The sequence below is a fragment of the Coregonus lavaretus genome, assembly GCF_964263955.1.
Source record: "Coregonus lavaretus genome assembly, chromosome: 38".
Classification (NCBI taxonomy): Eukaryota; Metazoa; Chordata; class Actinopteri; order Salmoniformes; family Salmonidae; genus Coregonus; species Coregonus lavaretus.
This window is the reverse complement of record NC_140025.1, coordinates 3,827,554-3,846,458: the sequence shown is the minus strand read 5'-3', so window position 1 is coordinate 3,846,458 and position 18,905 is coordinate 3,827,554. Positions and strand designations below refer to the sequence as shown.

The 18,905-nt window shown below is 44.1% G+C and overlaps 1 pseudogene across 1 annotated transcript; it reads left to right on the top strand.

Annotated features, from left to right (window-relative positions):
- On the top strand, positions 1–18,812 carry LOC311112219 (metalloreductase STEAP3-like; annotated as a pseudogene). The gene is made up of 5 exons: positions 1–18; positions 736–1,241; positions 1,567–2,094; positions 2,320–2,484; positions 17,311–18,812. The product of its transcript is annotated as a metalloreductase STEAP3-like (transcript).
- The last annotated feature ends 93 nt before the right edge of the window (positions 18,813–18,905 follow it).

The following is an 18,905-nucleotide window of genomic DNA, read 5'->3' as shown; positions in this document are numbered from 1 at the left end:
CAGACGTCAAGAAAGGAGGTGAGCCAACCAAGATGAATTAAAAAGTTATTTGTGTCTACTGTTTTGCTGTAGCTAGTTAGTTAAAGTATACATAGGACATTTATAGAAGTTGACCAATTTTGTCGAAAATAGTTGGTACTTCTGTGTTCTATATTTTTGCCCAAATGTTAGCTAGCTAACTTTCTTAGCTAGCTAGCATTGCGTTCAACCAAGCAAGGACAGGTAGGTAGCCAGCTCAGCTAGCTAACTGTTAGCTAGCTAACATGAGTTCTCCTTTGGAGTAGGAGTAGCTAGCTAGAATATCCATTTGCGTAGCCCTGGCTTCAATACCTCATTGTCTAAGTATTGAAGGCAGTACACCTGCAAGAGGTGTGCACAAATAAAGGATGTCTAGCTAGTAACTTCGTTAGCCTGCGAGGAGGAGGAGGAGGAGGAGGAGGAGGAGGAGGAGGAGGAGGAGGAGGAGGAGGAGTAGTAGTAGTAGTAGTAGTAGTAGTAGTAGTAGTAGTAGTAGTAGTAGAGTTAGTTAGCTAGTTAGTTAGTTAGCTAGCTAGCTAGCTATAGCAGTTATAAGCAGGTTGCATTAGCTAGCTAGCTAGTTTGCCAGTTGAATCAAGTAGTACATCAGTGTTAATTTGTGTCAATAACAAAATCATCTTTACATTGAATGCTGCACAGACACAATTGTCTATTGATAGACATGTGACACTGTTAGTGACCTTTTGTTTTTTTCAGCGCAGGACAGGATGCCCCAGGAGAAGATGAAGAAGCCTCTAATATGGGGTGGTGCCTGCCCCAGCCCCAGACACCTCAAAACCTCAATTTCCGATCCAGGTACCCCCTTGGTTGGCATCCTGGGCACAGGTGACTTGTCCCGCTCCTTAGCCACCGGGCTGGTAGCTTCCGGGTACCGGGTGGTGGTGGGCAGCCGCAACCCCAAGCGCTGTGCCTCCCTCTTTCCCGAGGAGGCTGAGGTGACCACCCAGCACCAGGCTGCCACCCAGGCCGACCTGGTGTTCGTGGCCCTCTTCCCCGAGCACTACTCCACCCTGGCTGGGCTGAGGGAGCCGCTAGTGGGGAAGATTCTGGTGGATGTTAGTAACGGTACTAAGATCAACAGGGATAAGCAGTCCTACGCGGAGCAGCTGGCCGATATCTTCCCAGAGAGCAGTGTGGTGAAGGGCTTCAATGTGATCTCGGCCTGGAGCCTGCAGACGGGGCCACGGGACGGCAGCAGACAGGTAAGGCCTAAGTCCTCTGAACACACAACAGTGCCAGAGAAGAGACAGACAGACAGACATTACTACTCTGAATGACATTTGGACGTACAGTTTTTATATATTTTTTGCTCTAAACCGGACAATGTCTGCAGTTTATGTAATGTTAGATGTTTCACACATTCTCATCTTGCAACCATATTCTCACAGGTGTTGGTCATACGATGTCACTGTAGCTAAACGATGTGATGTAGGGTAGGCTATTGGTGAAGTATAGTGTCTCTTCAGTTGGGTTCTCCTTGGTGAAGATTCCCTTCCCTTAGCTGACACTCTTCTCTTTACTATCCAGGTGCTGATTTGCAGTGACAGCAGTAGGGCCAAGAGCGCTGTACTCCAGATCTGCCGCAGTCTAGGCTTCATCCCTGTTGACATGGGCCGCCTCTCCTCTGCCCAGGAGATAGAGAACACCCCCCTGTACCTCTTCCCTTCGTGGCGTCTCCCTTGTCTCTCCACCCTCTGCCTTTTCCTCTTCTTCTACGCCTACAACTTCCTACGTGACGTCATCCACCCTTACGCCACGGCGGGGAAGAGCGCATTCTACAAAATGCCGGTGGAGGTGGTAAACGTGACTCTCCCCTCGGTGGCCTTGGTGACCCTGGCTCTGGTCTACCTGCCGGGCCTCGTGGCTGCCTTCCTGCAGCTGTCGTGGGGCACCAAGTACAGGCGCTTCCCCAACTGGTTGGATCGCTGGCTGCAGCTTCGGAAGCAGTTGGGCCTCTGTGCCTTCCTCTGCGCAGCCCTGCATGCCGTCTATAGCCTGTGTTTGCCCATGCGCAGGTCTGCACGCTACAGTCTGCTCAATGCTGCCTTCAAACAGGTGAGAAAGCGTCATCAAACTATTTATAAATAGTGTAGCCAACATACTATAAATGAATTAGTATTGAAGTATAAATGTATGGGTCTAAACATAAGCATTAAAAACATTTCTACTCATCAGCATTTATAACGTTTTCAATATGGTAAAACATTTGTAATGGATTATGCATATTATAGTGTAACCACCTGACCTCACAGTAAGCAACAATGTGTGTTTGCTGTGCAGGTGAAGGCAGGCCAGGAGGACTCGTGGGTAGAGGAGAAGGTGTGAAGGATGGAGCTGTATCTGTCTATAGGCATCCTGGCCCTGGGCCTGCTCTCTCTGCTGGCTATCTCCTCACTGCCCACCGTGGGCAAATCTCTCAACTGGAGGGAGTTCAGCTTCGTACAGGTCAGCACATTTGCACACACACACCTTTTCTGTGTACATGAGCAGTAAGTCAATGGAGCAGTCGAAGACTGGCAAAATACATTAACATTGTAGCCTACTGTAGAAAGACAACCTCTGAGCTATGCGTGTCAACTCTTCTTCTCGCATGCCTCCGAATTCATAAAGGGGGAACTTTACTATAATGGTTCCATTTTCCAGGGATTTGTCCTTCTTTGGAGCTTTTAGAACTTCCCCTTCATATGTATGTTAAGCTGATCCAGTCGGCGCCAGATTAGTCACATGCTGCTAGTCCCTGTGATAAAAGGCCTGGGTTCTGCTTGGCCTGTCAGAATGGCCTGTCTGCCAACAGCCCGGAGCCGCAGTAAAACATTTGAGCATTATTCTCCATCAAGATTACAGTCTTGCAGTCCCTTAAGCTTGCAGCCAGCCAGACATAATGTAGTGAGTTCAGTCCTGCTGATTCATAGTGCGGACGACAGACGGACATGGCTTTAAGTGAGTTAGGCTGGTATTAGGAACTGTTAACTTGCCCAGACTTTCTTAACAGAGCCTTGTATAATTATTGGTAAAATGAGATGCATTAAGTATAAAAGTAATAAACATGTATACTGAACAAAAGTATAAATGCAACAATCTCAACGATTTTACTGAGTTACAGTTCTTATAAGGAAAATAGTCAATTTAAATAAAAAAATTAGGCCCTAATCTATGGATTTCACATGACTGGGCAGCAGTGCAGCCATGGGTGGGCCCTGGAGGGAATAGGCTCACCCACTGGGAAGCCAGGCCCAGCCAATCAGAATGAGTTTTTCCCCACAAAAGGGCTTTATTACGGACAGAAATACTCCTCAGCATACCCCCCCACCCTCCCTCTGACGATCCCGCAGGTGAAGAAGCCGGATGTGGAGGTCCTGGGCTGGTGTGGTTACATGTGGTCTGCGGTTGTGAGGCCAGTTGGATGTACTGCCAAATTCAGTAAAATTTTATTGGAGGCAGCTTATGGTAGAGAAATTAACATTCAATTCTCTGGCAACAGCTCTGGTGGACATTCCTGCAGTCAGCATGCCAATTGTACACTCCCTCAAAACTTGAGACATCTCTGGCATTGTGTTGTGACAAAACTGCACAATTTAAAGTGGCCTTTTATTGTCCTCAGCACAACGTGAACCTGTGTGATGATCATGCTGTTTAATCAGCTTCTTGATATGTATTCTGCCCTGGAATTGCGTTCCAGTGCAAAACTAGACAGATAGCTAACAACTGAGTCTTCAATAAAACTTCCAAGGCGTGACTTTTCTTGAACGAATGTATTGAAAACGTTTATGTTGTGAAACTGCAAATACAGAAAATAATATACTTTAGTATTCAATTCACATTGACATACTGTAGCTGTACATTATACATTTCAAGTTGAAGTTGCATAAATACAAAGCAAGTGCCAAGTTACCATATATCTGGCATGACGACAAACCAAATAGATAATTACTCTATGAGTAACAACTAGCCAACTCCTTTCATTACTCTAATAATGTACAAACACCTCTGTACAATAACAAAGCATATTACACTAGAAACAGTAACAAACTATAGTATCTTTTACACTTCTTTTACATGACGCACGAGCAAACTAATACAGCTAACGGCATCCATGAAAGTCAATGCAATTTGCGTGAGTAAATGTAACCAACTAACATTGATAAGTAAGCAATTCTGTCAATAACAATATTATCATCACTTGCAATATGCTTGAATTGAACTTACAAACAAATATTTTCCGAGGCTGAAGCGTAACAAGAAATAGTTGCACTGAAAGAACTGTACAGTAGCGTTGTTTCTAGCTGCTTGTCTGCGTGCAGAATGACTACTTTACTTCCGTTTTTTTTTTTTTACATAATTCTAAGTACCAGAAAGCTCCACTAGGGGGCGCTAAACACCATGGAACACAATGAAAGTCACTCTTAATCACTATAATAAAATAATCTGTTACCTTCTAACAAGATGGCAGCACACTCCCCACCTGGTATAATGAAATTGTGCCACTATGAAATAAAATATTTTGCCTCTAGGATGCTTCAGAAAGAAGAACAACAATCTCTCTAGAAATCATGGTGAATAACAATCTAACACAGGATGCAGTCGAAATAGCAATAGCCTTCAATTCCTACTTTATTGACTCTGTCAGGGTACTGACACAGAACCCCTCCACTGGTTTCTTGGGCTCAGTGCTAGTAAATGATGCTCAACCTGTCTTCATCATAAGGGAGGTTTCTGAGTCAAAGGTAGACAAGGTGATTAGCTCACTAAAGAACTCTAAAGCCAAAGATGTGTTTGGGATGGACTCTACCTTTCTTAAAAACTACAAAGAGTCACTCATTGGCCCCATTACTAAGGTCACCAACACATCTATTGGTCTCGGGGTGTTTCCAAGGGTATGGAAGTCGGCCATAATAACGGCCATCTTTAAATCAGGCGACCCTGCTGATGTGAGTAACTACAGGCCCATTAGTATACTACCTGTGGTGTCAAAGATTGTTGAAAAGTGTGTAGCAGAACAACTGATTGCCCACCCACAACAGCCCCTTCACATTACATTCCATGCAGTTTGGCTTCAGAGCGAAACACTCCACAGAAATGGCCAACTGCTTTTTTCTGGAAAATGTGAAGTCCAAGATGGACAAAGGGGGCGTTGTTGGGGCTGTGTTTCTGGACCTAAGGAAGGCTTTTGATACTGTTAACCATGAGATTCTCATCACAAAATTGTCCAAGTTCAACTTTTCCCCCGATGCCTTGAGATGGATGAAATCATACCTTGAAGGCAGAACTCAGTGTGTCAGAGTGAGCAATGAGCTGTCGCCCACTCTTAGCTATGATGTGGGTGTGCCCCAAGGGTCAATACTGGGGCCCCTCCTGTTCAGCCTGTACATTAATGATCTGCCTTCTGTCTGTACTGGGTCTGAAGTTCAAATGTATGCAGATGATACAGTGATATATGTGCATGCAAAGAGCAAACAACAAGCTGCACAAGAACTCACTACTGTAATGGTCCAGGTTACAAAGTGGCTCAGTGACTCGTGTTTGCATCTCAATGTGAAAAAAACTGTTTGCATGTTCTTCACAAAGGGGGCAACAGATGCTACTGAGCCAGAAGTCTATGTGTCAGGGGAGAAGCTCCAGGGGGTATCTGATTTTAAGTACCTTGGCATCATACTTGATTCCAACCTCTCTTTTAAAAAGCATGTGAAAAAGGTAATTCAAATAACCAAATTCAACCTAGCTAATTTCCGATTTATACGAAATTGTTTGACTACAGAGGTAGCAAAACTGTACTTCAAATCTATGATACCCCCCCACTTAACATACTGCTTGACTAGGTGGGCCCAAGCTTGCTGTACAACAGTCTACAAACAGGCTCTCAAAGTGCTTGATAGGAAGCCCAATAGCCATCATCACTGTCACATCCTTAGAAAGCATGAGCTCCTGAGTTGGGAAAATCTTGTGCAATACACCGATGCATGTCTTGTATTCAAGATCCTAAATGGCTTGGCTCCCCCTCCACTCAGTATTTTTGTTAAACAGAAAACCCAAACATATGGCAGCAGATCCACAAGGTCTGCCATGAGAGGTGACTGTGTAGTTCCCCTAAGGAAAAGCACCTTTAGTAAATCCGCTTTTTCTGTGAGAGCTTCCCATGTCTGGAATACACTGCCATCAGACACACATAACTGCACCACATATCACACTTTCACAAAATGCTTGAAGACATGGCTAAAGGTCAATCAGATTTGTGAACATGGTCCCTAGCTGTGTGTTGCCGCTTTCCATGTCTGTTGTCTGTAACTTGTGAGGTGTGGAAACACTTTGTTGCTTTTATGAATTTTGTCTTGCTGCTTTTTGTTCTATGTTGCTCGGTCTGTATGCTACGTCTTGTTTGTCCTATGTTGCTATGTCTGTATGCTATGTCTTGTTCTATGTTGTTATTGTCTATATTGTAATTGTTTTTAATATCCTGCCCAGGGACTGCGGTTGAAAATTAGCCGGCTGGCTAAAACCGGCACTTTTACTGAAACGTTGATTAATGTGCACTGTCCCTGTAAAAATAAACTCAAACTCAAACTCTGAGATTGGTCTCAGAAACACCTTAGCAATCCCTTGCTTGACAACCTTTAGTTCTACTTTCCTGACCTTTTCGTCAGTACTGGGAAAGGTTTTGACCACAAGTCCGACTGGCCAGTCATTTCTGTGCGTCTGACTGTCTTTCAATAAGACAACATCTCCCACTTTCACATTTGGCTTTTCTGCTGTCCATTTTCTGCGTCTCTGCAGTGTTGTCAGGTACTCCTGTCTCCACCTTTTCCAAAAAGTGTCAGCGAGACACTGGACTTGCTTCCCCTGTTTTCCATGAAGATCGTTCATGTGGAAATATCCAGAAGGGGCTGAGGTAGCGTTGGTCTTTTGTGTCAGTAACATTGAGGGTGTAAGAATGGCAGGCATGTCAGGATCGGTTGACACTGACACTAGGGGTCTCGCATTGATTATTGCCATAACTTCAGACATAAGAGTGCTCAAGACCTCATGTGTGAGACGAGTGGAGCCCGTCTGAATCAGCATAGCATCAAGGATACGTCTGGCAACCCCAATGAGTCTCTCCCAAGAACCACCCATATGAGACGAGTGTGGGGGATTAAATATCCAAGTACATCCCTTGTCTGAGAGGTATTTAGTCAACTCTGAGTCATTTGTGTCGATTCCCAGTTCCCTGCAGGCACATATAAAGTTTGTACCTCGATCAGAGCGTAGCACTTTTGCTGGACCACGGATAGAGAAAAAACGCCTCAGCGCGTTGATGAAGCTGGATGTGGACATGGATTCGATGAGCTCAATATGGACTGCTCTAGTAGACATACATGTAAAGAGTACCGCCCAGCGCTTGGAGTCTGCACTACCACCTCTAGTGCGACGAGTTATGACATTCCATGGTCCAGACACATCAAGTCCAACACTGGTGAATGGTGGCTCTGATGTGAGTCTGTCTGCAGGTAAGTCCGCCATCTTTTGGTCAACTGACTTTCCTCTAACCTTACGGCAGGTGACACACTTGTGGATGATACCAGAGACCAGATGTTTGCTCCCAATAATCCAGAAGCCTGCTGCTCGAATAGCTCCATCTGAAAAATGACAGCCCTGGTGAGCCACTTGCTCGTGATAATGTCTTACCAGCAGAGTGGCGACATGATGCGTCCGTGGGATGATGAGAGGATGTTTTTCGTCTTGTGACAGGTCAGCAGAGGATAATCGGCCTCCCACCCTCAGCAACCCATCCTCATCAATCACTGGGTTCAGCTTTTTGAGTGTACTTTGTTTTGGTAACTCTTTTCCTTTCTCAAGGCATTTGAATTCCTCTTTGAAGGCTTCATGTTGCACACAGTGAATGATTGTTGTTTTGGCTTGTGACAACTCACTTGTACTGCATGGTTTTTTACACTGATGCCAGCCTCTGCAGTTGTTGTCGTCCGCACTTTCGTGAAAGGATCTGGCAACATGAATGAGTCGTGCTGTGGCTCGATTGAGAGCTTTCCAGTTCGAGAACCTCTCAAAGCGATGAGAGCCGAATTGAGCTCCAGAAACCTTAGTGACGAAGGCAGTGACGTCTGGCCGAATCTCTGCGTCAGGCTCTACAAGGTCAAAATTGATGGTCTCAGACTCACTTGAGTTTGCTTGAGCCAGAAAAGGGGGACCTGAGAACCAACTGGTGTGCTTTAAGAGTGCGGCTCGTATGGGCCTGGTTGCATGGTCTGCTGGATTGCTGTCAGTGTTTACGTAACACCACTGGTCTGGATGGGTAGACTTCCTGATACGAGTTACCCTATTGGCAACATACACATAAAATATTTTGGTGACATTGTGGATGTAACCGAGAACTATCTTACTGTCTGTGTAGAACTTGGCTGCATTTACATCAATGTCTATTTAGTCTCTGATCAGTTCATACATCTCAACAGCTAGCACAGCCGCACACAGTTCTAGGCGTGGGATAGTGTGGGCCGGTCGAGGGGCCAATTTAGATTTCCCCATGACAAATCCAACATGGCATTGACCTTCCGAGTCAATAACTCTCAGATAGGCTACCGCTCCTATGGCTACTGTAGAGGCATCCGAGAAGATGTGCAGCTCTCTTCTTTGAGTGGTAGACAAGGAGACTAGGATGTAGGGCCGCTGAATATACAGATGTTCCAACGCCATCAAAGATTCCTTCCACATTTTCCATTCCTCTTCTTTTTCTGTGGGAAGGGGGGCATCCCACTCACTCTGATCAGAAGAGAGTTCTCTGATTAAGGCTTTCCCTTGCATTGTTATTGGAGCCACAAACCCAAGGGGGTCATAAAGACTATTCACTGTGGACAGGATGCCTCTCCGTGTAAAAGGCTTCTCATTGTGGGACACCTGGAATGTGAAGCTGTCTGTTTCCAGGTTCCAGGAAAGTCCCAGGCTCCGTTGAAAAGGGAGAGGATCTACTCCGAGTTCCAAGTCTTTTAAGTCCTTGGCACGGTCCTCCATGGGGAAGGCTTCCATAACTGTTTTGCTATTGGATGCAATCTTGTGTAGTTTCATGTTGGACTCCGCTAACATTGCTTGTGTTTTTCTCATAATGTTGATAGCTTCTTCTGGAGTAGCTACTGATATCAGCCCATCATCGACATAAAAGTTCCTCACTACAAACTGCTTGGGTTCTGACCCGTATTCCTTCTCACCCTGTAGAGCTGCTCGTCTCATGCAGTAGATGGCTACGGCTGGTGAGGGGCTGTTCCCAAATACATGGACTTTCATCCTGTACTCAGTTATGTTTCTATCTGGTTTGTTGTCTTCATACCAGAGAAACATTAAGTAATCTCTGTGATCCTCACGTACACCAAAACAGTAAAACATTTGTTGCACATCTGTCGTTAGTGCAATGCCATCCTTGCGGAAGCGCATTAAGACGCCCAAGAGTGTGTTGTTTAAGTCTGGACCCCTGAGCAGGACGTCGTTCAGTGACACGCCTTGACACTCAGCGCTGGAGTCAAACACCACTCTTATTTGTTCAGGCTTTTGTGGATGGTAAACCCCAAATATTGGCAGATACCAGCGTTCTTTGTCTCCCTCTAGTGTCGGAGAATGTTCAGCTTGGTCGTTATCCAGCATCTTTTGCATGAAGTCAATAAATTGAAGTTTCATGTCAGGCTTTTTGTCTAAAGTCCTACGAAGTGATGTGAGACGCTTCATGGCCTGCTCCCTGTTATTAGGAAGATGACGTCTAGTGGGGCGAAAGGGTAGTGGAGCCACCCAGTTGTTTCCATCATCCTGGAAAACCTGTTTGTCCATAATGTCCAAGAAAGCTTTGTCTTCCACAGATGGTGCTGGTTTATCATCGTCTTGTGTTTTGTTGAACACGGAACATCCCAGGCTGTCTGTGTTCACAGTTGTGCTTGGATCTCTCGAGTGCCCTGTAGAGAGAGAAATGTGTTGCTGAGCTACGCTGCTGTAGTTCTCTTTCACCTGGATGATGTCAGGGCAAGGGCTCAGATAGGACGTGCGACCATTTTGAAGTATGTTTGTCCTGAACACGTTAACACTGGCTGGTCGGTGAGCCGTTCGCAGACAAACTTCACCCACGATGACCCACCCGAGGTCGAGTCGCTGTGCATAAGGAGTGTCGTCGGGGCCCATTGATTTGTTCTCGTACCTTGTGTACCCTTAAGATGTCTCGTCCTAAGAGCAGGAGGATGGGAGCGTCTGGGTCCACAGCTGGAATTTTGTCCGCAACTGGTTGCAGATGGGGATGATGATGCGCAGTGTCTGGGGAGGGAATCTCCATTCTATCGTCTGGCATCATGTCACACTCTATCAGAGTAGGGAGAGTGAGCTGCTTGTGTCCGTCTATAGACTCCACCATGAAGTTGACGGCTCTCCTGCCTGAAGTCTCTGTTACCCCAGAACAGGTCTTCATGGTGTATGGAGCAGAGTTGTCATTAAGGCTGAACGATTTTGGAAAATAATCTAATTGCGATTTTTTGCCCCCAATATTGCGATTGCGATTTAATATGCGATTTAATTTATTTATCCTTTTTCCCCTACAAAACATAATGAATGATTTAAATATGACCAACACAATAGTATATACATTTAGTGTGAAATGTTCTTTCCCATAGGCTGGGTCTATTTGTTAGAATTAAATTCAAACATGTATGACTTGAAATAAATGACATTTTTATTGAACTGCTCATTACAGAAACATCTGTGGCTTTGCCACTGTGCATTTAAATAATTTAAACAAAGGCATGAACTTTGTAAACACTGTGTGCAAAAGGTACAGTCTTAAGAAAAAAATAATTTTAAATTGTATGTATCTTACTGCTCCCAAGTCAGTAACATTTCACACAACTGAAACAAGGAATTTGCTTTGAAAATATTTTGTAAAATCAAAGTAAATAAAGTTATAAATAAAAAATGAGAAATGCACTTTTAATTTAGACAAACTATTTTTTATAAACGATTTGAATATTATAATATAAAATAGATGAGCCTCACTTATCTCAAGTACACAACAATAACACACCACACAGACTAAAGTTCACTACGAGTATGGCACTGCCAGCCATACTTATCCAACAGTTCTGTTCTCAGTGGCTCACAGGTTTTTTGCTAAGAAAACCAGAATATTGACTTTTTCTGGCTTCAAGGCTGAGCGAGTGCAAGTCACAATATTCCCTCCTGTGCTAAAAAGACGCTCTGAGGGAGCGCTTGTAGCAGGTACACAAAGATACTTGCGTGCCATGGTGCACAACTGTGGGTAGCTGATCTTGTGCACCCTCCACCAAGCCAATGGATCATCTTCTCCATCAATGGTAGGAGTCATCAGGTAATTGTTTATCTCTGCCTCTGCGACATCTTCAAGATTTACAGGCAAAGAAGGAGAGGCTGAACTGGTCTTGAAAAAACTGCCAAGAGACCTCTTCGTCTTTTCCCCCAAGGACTGTGCACTTTGAGGCATCTGAACAGTTTCAGTACGAGACCTCTTCTCCTATTAGATGAAAACAACAGCCATTAGTTTTCCAGTTAGATTTTACAGAAATTTTTTGTTTTTGTGAAATACATAATTATTTACCCAATGATATGTACGTTGTGCCAAGTCTACTATCTCTGTCTTCAGACGAGTCTTGATAGCAGGGATGTTGTCTGTACTGATGTACTGTATTTTGAACCTAGGGTCCAGGAAACAGGCAACATCCAAAAGCTCCTGGATGTTTGGGTCTCCATATTTGTTATTGAGGTATGCTAGGACTTTGGTTTTTATTGATTTAGTCAGGTCAGTGTCCTCAGCATCTTCAGCCAGGACTGATGTGGCAAAAAGGTGGAGAACTGGCTTGAGGTAGGAGATGCTTACATACTCCTCTCCAGAAAGAGCATCAGTAAACTCCAGTAGAGGATGCAGTGCCTTGTGAATCGACTCCAACACGTCAATATCCTGCCAGGTTGGGATAAGGGAGCGTGCATATCGATCTCCAGACAATACCTGAGAAATGGCTTTGGCCTGTTCAAGCACTCTGGCAATCATCATTTCTTTAGAACCCCATCTTGTTGGGCACTCCGTTATGAGGTTGTGCTCAGGGAGTTTGAGCTCTCTCTGTGCCTCCGTCAGGGCTGCTTTCTTCTTCCAACTGTGGGAAAAGTGCCCCACCAGCTTCCTGCACAGTGCTGTTGCCCTTGACACTGTCATCTTTGAGTGCATTTTCTAAAAGAAATAAAAAGTAGTGTATTACACACAATTTGAGTTTTGATACAAGGCTCTCACTATTACACACTCAAATTAGCTGTAATTCTGAAATACACACATCCACAACACATCCTCTCTCTCTCTCTCAATTCAAAGGGTCTTTATTTGCATGTCAATTCTCTCTCTCTTTCTCTCTCTCTCTCTCTCATAAACACTAAAAAAACATGTAAAAAACAAAAACAAGAAAAGAAAAAAAATGCAGGTGGGCATTCCACCACAGACAGACATATGATATAAGCAAGTAAAATGAATTTACATATTAGAAAAGGAGTGGAAGTATGAATTTATTTAATCCCATCCGATTTATATAATATCATTTATATATATTTGTATATTCAGCTTTACTAATCGACGCATCTCTCTCTCTCGCACTCGCGCACACACACACACACAAACACACACACACACACACACACACACACACACACACACGATAACTTACCAATGGCAAGATGTAATCTGTGGCCAAAACATTGGAGCCTCGTCCATTCATTAAGCCGCGCAGCAAGCACCATATTCGACGCGTTGTCCGTCGTGATGCAGACGTGATTCTCCTCGTGGAGATCCCAGCTGACAAGCCCTTCTCTCAGGCCGGCTGCAATATTTTCCCCTGTGTGATCGTCTGGGAAGTAGGTAGTTTGTAGGCAGCGAGCTCGGAGGTTGAAATCTTCATCAATAAAATGGACTGTAAGACTCTGGTACGGCTCAGCTGTGCGGCTTGACCACATATCAGTAGTGCTAGCAAAAAACTCCACCGTTTTAAGTTCCGCGGCGACTTTCTCTTTGCACTTTTTGTACAGCTCCGGTATGGCAGTCTGACTGAAGTATGTGCGGGAGGGTATACTGTAACGTTTATCAAGCGTATGTATTAATGCCATGAACCCAGGCTTGGTCACCGTGCTGAGAGGCATCATATCTTTGGCTATGAACTCGGTTATTGTCCGAGTGATTTCTCCGTGCCGTTTTGAATTACGTTCATACGGAGTGACACTTTCGAACATTTCTGTCAGTGATCCCTGTCTTGAGGTATTTGGCTTGTCTCGCGCACTGATGCTCGGCATTTTGGTCATACAACTGTCATGCATTGATTTGTGGTATTTTTTTAAGTGCTGAAACAGGTTTGTAGTGTTACCCCGTGAAGTAGCAATCGGAGCACGGCATGCTCTGCACAACACCTGACGCTGCTCAGCATCTTCTTTTTTAAAACCAAAATAGTTCCACACCACCGACGTGCTGTTCCTCTTCGATATTAAAGTATCAGCTGTGTCAGTTTCTGACTGTTCCGTCGAGCAAGAGGCCATTGCGCTGGACAGCATGAAAAGTCGCGTCACGTGACCACCTCAAATCGCGCACGTTGCGATTAGAAAATCGCGTTCAGTCAAATCGCGATATTATCGCGAATGCAATTAATCGTTCAGCCCTAGTTGTCATTGATGTTGAAGAGATTGAAAAACTCTGTCTTGGCCAGAGATTTGTTGCTCTGTTCATCAAGCACTGCATACATTTTGACAGCTTTCTCTCTTTTCCCAGCTGGATAAGCTTTGACTAGGCATATTTTTGAACATGATCTTGGATTGGCTGCCTCACCACAGATCTCGGTACACTTTGAGGTGACTGATAGAAGAGCATCTTCACCTTGCTCCCCGCCATGCTCTTTCTCTGCTGTAGCGGTGTCTATCGTTGAAGGAGCTGGACCTGGATGCAGAGCAGCAAGATGTTTGTCGCTGTCACACTCGGAGCACTTGATTGACACCTTACAGTCTTTAGCTCTGTGCTGAGTTGACCCACAACATCGGAAACAAATGCCATTCTCTTTGATATATGATTTGTGCTCATCTAGCGTTTTGTATCTAAATCCGCGACACTTTTTAAGAGGATGAGGCTTGTTATGTATTGGACAGTGATGGTCAGGGCTTTCAACCTTTGTCTTACTGGGTTTGGTTTGGTGGTCTGAGGGCTCAGATGACACATCTGTTTTGTGTACAGTCACAGGTGTCCTGCTGCTGTACCTGACAGGTTTCTCACTTTTCACAGACACCTGGGTAGTTGAGGTGTAGAGGGTGAAGCTGGGGTCGTTTCTAATTTTCGCCTGGTTCCTGATGAATCTCGAGAATGGTGGGAATGCTACCCGATAGTCCTCCTTGTATTTGGATCCCTGTGCTATCCATTTCTCTTGTAAACTGAATGGAAGTTTCTCTACTATAGGGTTTACCCCACGAGATGTGTCCAGATAAGCGAGGCCTGGAAGGTACCCTTCTTCTTTAGCACACTCCAGTTCGAGAAGAATGTCTCCCAGTTCTCTTAGTTTGTGATTGTCTTTGTTAGACAGTTTTGGAAATTCATCAATTTTCTTCAACAGTGCATTCTCGATCACTTCGGGTGTACCATAGCACTCTTCTAGTCGTTGCCAGACCATGTTAAGCCCTGCTGTTGCATTGAGAATATAGACAGATCTAATTATCTTTGCTTGCTCAGACGACTCTGCCCCTAGCCACTTGGTAATTAGATCTAACTCTTCCCTGGCTGATAGATTCAAGTCTCTGGTCGCATTGAGAAAATATGCTTTCCATGCCCAATAATTTTCAGGACGATCATCAAACTTCAGGAGTCCGGAACTCACCATCTCACGGCGCAGGAGGTACTTGGTGAGTTCTGGTGCCACTTGTGACTCAGGGAAGCTTTGTGTCGGTGACTGGAAGTGGGTCTGTTTTCCCTTTCCACCATGCTGCTTTTCATTTCTTTTGTACGGAGAGTCTCTGCTCATGCTCCGTTGTTTGCTACTTTCTGGATTGTGGCCTGTAGCTGGGTCAACACTAAGCTCTTGTGTCTCTACTTCAAATGGCATTTCAGCAAAGTAGGGCCTAGCATGTTGTTGCACATACTCACAAGTACGTTGGACTGGACTTAAGGGCTGTGTCCCTGTGTTGAGTTCTCTGTGGAGCTCTCTGCGTTCAGACTCTACAGCTTCTTCAAAGGCTACAGCTTCAGCCAACGCAGCAGCAGCTGTTCTCTCAACTTGGAGAACATATAAACTTGCATCCAGTTCTGCTTTTTGTTTCATCATAGAAGCTTCCTTTTCAGCATAGGAGACTCGAGCACGCACTGCGTCTGCCTTGGCACGTGCTTTGATGGCTGCACAACTCGCCGTTGAGGATCTGCTTGACTGTTTTGATGACCTTGATCTTGTAGACTGAGACTTGGTCTCAATGTGCTGAAGAGGCTCCTCCATCTCTCTTACTCGCTCCTCTTCCTCTTTCTGTCAAACACTTGCCTCTGGTTGCTGCATCGTAGACTGCTGGTCATCCCTAGGATCAGAGGCTTTGTTGGCTAATGAACGTAGAATCATAACCACCACGTGCGATTATTCTTGTGCTTGAGCCCGCCGTGATGATGTTTTTTCACTATTCTGCCCTGGAATTGCGTTCCCGTGCAAAACTAGACAGATAGCTAACAACTGAGTCTTCAATAAAACTTCCAAGGCGTGACTTTTCTTGAACGAATGTATTGAAAACGTTTATGTTGTGAAACTGCAAATACAGAAAATAATATACTTTAGTATTCAATTCACATTGACATACTGTAGCTGTACATTATACATTTCAAGTTGAAGTTGCATAAATACAAAGCAAGTGCCAAGTTACCATATATCTGGCATGACGACAAACCAAATAGATAATTACTCTATGAGTAACAACTAGCCAACTCCTTTCATTACTCTAATAATGTACAAACACCTCTGTACAATAACAAAGCATATTACACTAGAAACAGTAACAAACTATAGTATGTTTTACACTTCTTTCACATGACGCACGAGCAAACTAATACAGCTAACGGCATCCATGAAAGTCAATGCAATTTGCGTGAGTAAATGTAACCAACTAACATTGATAAGTAAGCAATTCTGTCAATAACAATATTATCATCACTTGCAATATGCTTGAATTGAACTTACAAACAAATATTTTCCGAGGCTGAAGCGTAACAAGAAATAGTTGCACTGAAAGAACTGTACAGTAGCGTTGTTTCTAGCTGCTTGTCTGCGTGCAGAATGACTACTTTACTACTTTACTACTTTACATAATTCTAAGTACCAGAAAGCTCCACTAGGGGGCGCTAAACACCATGGAACACAATGAAAGTCACTCTTAATCACTATAATAAAATAATCTGTTACCTTCTAACAAGATGGCAGCACAATATGCCACACCTGTCAAGTGGATGGATTATCTTGGCAAAGGAGAAATGCTCACTAACAGGGATGTAAACAAATTTGTGCACAAAATGTAAGAAAAATAAGCTTTTTGTGGTTGTGGAACATTTCTGGGATTTTTTATTTCAGCTCATGAAACATGGGACCAACACTTTACATGTTGCGTTTATATTTTTGTTCAGTATACTTAGGGATGGGGATGAAATGGGTGAGTCACGACAGTGAACCTTCCCGCCTGTCAAGGGTAATTATAATTCAGCTGCTCTCTGTAGTGCCCTGTACTGTGCTAATAATTAGAGGGAACACACACACAGACACACACACGCGCTGACTACAGGGGCTCATTAAGGACAAATGTTGAGCTTGTAGGTCATACTGTCCCCTTGGGCCTCTTTACTACACTCGTGAGCTAATATACTGCACATATAATATACCACTCAAGTCACCACTTCCTTTCACCTCACTAAGATGTTGAGTTATTAGGTTATGTAGAAGGTTGAAAGGTCAACAGCCAGATCCCCAGTGTTCTGTACATCTGGGTAGGCCAACCTCGTTTGCATTTACAGTCTTTCATAAAGGGGTTTGTTTGGGTATGGATGGAGTATTGGGGGATTTATAAATTCAGAAGTGTATTTTTTAAAACGTTCAATATAAAATGGGCCATCACCATCGGATCTCACGACCTGACATTGTATTGAATAAAAAAAACTGGATTTCAAACCAAATTAACTTATAGTGAGTACATCTGAAGCCGGCTATCACCCAGATTCAGTTCAATTCAAATACGTTTTCTCCCCTCCAGTCCAGACTTGGCTACACCGCCCTGGTGATGGCCACCCTCCACACGCTGACCTACGGCTGGGACCGGGGCTTGGACCCGGAGCAGTATCGCTTCTACCACCTTCCTGCTGGTGCTGGCCCTGCCGCTGGCTGTGCTGCTGGGGATGCTGGCTCTGTCCCTGCCGTGTGTGGCTCTCCGGCTGAGTCGTATCAGGAGGGGTTGGGAGAAGAGCCATCCGCTTCACACTGCCTGAGGACGAGTGTAACGGGCCATCACAGGATGACATCAGTAATGTTTGAGAGAGATGCTTGGTTTAGTCTTACATGCAGGGTTGAATGAAGGAAGCATGGAAGACACACACACACACAGGCAAGTGGCGATGGGAGAGAAGTACTGACCGTGTCATTATAAGGGATGGAATATCACCAACAGTAGCCTTATGCATCAAAAACAATTTAGGGATTTCAATGGCCTTTGTTTTACTAGTGAACATGCTACTTGTTTGGATGCCATTTCATCTATAGCACTACTGTTTACCTTGGTATATTTATCAAGAGAAATGAACTATGGTTGTATTGCTCACTAAGCCTCCGGCACATGTACAGTTATGCATTTCGGATATGGCTATTATAGTGCTGCTTTTAAATTTGCTGCCGCTACTCCCTTTGACTAAACTGGAAACCAGACATTGTCATTGTCTTCCTACTAGTCTCTTAGCCAGTCAAATACTGGGCATCCAATGCTATCACACAAATCAAAATAAAATACATTGTACTTGTAGTAGCCTCTGTCTCAGGCTTTCACTTCAATGTGAGCGAAGCCTGGGCATCCGAGGCTGTACTTGTAGTACTGTTAGATGCCTCAGCTCTGTCCTGCTCGCGGCTGAATCTGGCTCAGCTGTCTGATTTGCCTGCCCTGACGCTAAGGTCAGTCAGAGCCAAAATGTTGCAACTCACAACAATGTCATCGGTTGTTTGGGGGTGTCATGCCTGCTTCTGCTGTGTAATCGCTTCTTACTGCTCGGAGATGTGTTTAGAAAATAGACCTTTATATTTTCTGCCTTAGATTATTGTTGCACTGTTTTTACGCGTCAATGAATGCACTATAATGTTTAGACTTTACCTGGTCAGAGTCTTTCAAAGATCAAATGTGTGTCAAAGATTGGAGAAATGTACTATCAAGTCCCAAATTGTTGCTGGCACCAAACCCAGTCGAGGATGGCTCATGTTTTGTTTCTGTGTTGAAGTTACACTGTGATATAGGTATAATTTAAATATGACATTGTATAAAATGTACTAATTTTATTAAATGATCAAACAAACCTGCTGTCATGGTGACTCAATGGTACATCTGAAATTGTAAGAGCTATTTTATATTCTCTGACTGTTACATTTTTTCTTGCGTCACTTGTGGTTCTGTTAAATGTACGAATTTCCATTGGTTTATCCACAAAATGAAATCAAAGACATGTATATTTTGATAGTGCTTATTTTCAGAATAAACACAGTATTTTCCACAACTTACCAATTCATTGTTATGTAGAAGTTCATGAATGTATTTTTATTGTCTCACTCCTTACTGACCTGGAGATAGATTGTGGACACATGCTGTCCTCT